At 40.5% G+C, this 1,468-nt stretch overlaps 1 pseudogene; it reads left to right on the forward strand.

Annotated features, from left to right (window-relative positions):
* Positions 1–1,468, forward strand: part of LOC102813930 — a 6,791-nt pseudogene that overhangs the window by 3,145 nt on the left and 2,178 nt on the right.

The raw sequence follows: 1,468 nt of genomic DNA on the forward strand, positions 1-1,468 counted from the left end.
TTGAGGACTAAGGTGCACCTGACCCAAGCCTTGGTATTTTCAATTACCTCATTTGCATGCAAAAGCTGGACAGTGAATAAGGAAGACCAAAGAAGAATTGATGCTTTTGAGTTGTGGTGTTGGAGGAGAATATTGAAAGTGCCACGGGCTGCCAAAAGAACCAACAGATCTGTGTTGGAAGAAGTGCAGACAGAGTGCTCCTTGGAGGCCAGGATGGCCAAACTTCGTTTCTCATATGTTGGACATGTTCTCAGGAGGGACCAGTCACTGGAGAAGGATATCATGTTTGGTAAGGTGGAGTGTCAGATAAAAAGAGGAAGACCCCCAGAGAGATGGATTGGCAAAGTGGCAGCATCAGTAAGCTCAAAAGTGGCAACAATAATGAGTTTGGCCCAGGATCAGGCAGTGTTTTGTTCTGCTGTGCATAAGGTTGCTATGAGTCGTTACCAACTTGATGGCACCTAACAACAACAACAACAAATATCATTCTCTTAACTTATTTTTCAGGTAGTTCCAATGCCTTTTTTACCTCAAAAGCATTCTTACCTCTGCCCCTTGGTCACGTTTTGGAGCAAATCTGTCTTGTTTCTTCATAGAAGAGAAATTGATTGTTCTTTCTGAAAATTTTGGCATTGTGTTTGTATAAAATTGATGTTTATATGGTGGTGTGTTCATAGGCACTTACCAGCTGCCCTCTTGTGAGTGTAATTTGGGGAAGTACGCTTGCATACCATTTTCTGTGCACCATTCATACAGCTCAGTTCAGGATGGGTTTTGTTGATAATGGTTGTTGTCATTGTTCCAGTGTATAGCAACTGGTTTTGGCTCCTGTTCAGTGGATGGAGTTGTAGAGGGTACAGTTGTAGCTAGGCTGTATGGGCATGGTTGGGTGAAGCAAGAATATAAAACATATACACAAGAGAGAAGGAAAACAAACAAATATGCAAACAACAGTGAAGAACAAAACTAGTAAAGAGTTTCGTTAAAAGTAGGCAACACCTAGAAAAGGAACATAAAAGCCAAAGAAATGAGGGAGAGAAAAAATTATTTTAATTTAAAATCATAGGAGAGAGTTTCCCTCTATCCCTGCCCAGACTGGCCTGTGGGGGAGAGAGGCAGTTATTATACTTTTGCGACTTTTCTGGTAGTGGGTAGATTTGAAGCACTTTAAAGGATGGAACTTCAGGAAGAGGAAACTGTACCAGTGCTGGGGCAATAGGATTCAATCAGTTGTCCTTGATTTATCCTTCTCCATTTAAGATTGAAATATTGGAGCCATGAGATTAAAAATTCAACATCCTCATTGTTGTTGTTTTTATATTGCCATTAGCAATCAACCTGCTGGAAGACTTGTCTTTGAATTATTTTGTGATATGTGCCCTAAAACATTTGAGAACTTTCATTGTCTTTGTACAGGTGAAACAGGGGTACAGGGTAATCCACTCAGAAGCCATTGGATTATAACAGA

The sequence above is a fragment of the Chrysochloris asiatica genome, unplaced genomic scaffold (genome assembly GCF_000296735.1).
Source record: "Chrysochloris asiatica unplaced genomic scaffold, ChrAsi1.0 scaffold00057, whole genome shotgun sequence".
Taxonomy (NCBI): Eukaryota; Metazoa; Chordata; class Mammalia; order Afrosoricida; family Chrysochloridae; genus Chrysochloris; species Chrysochloris asiatica.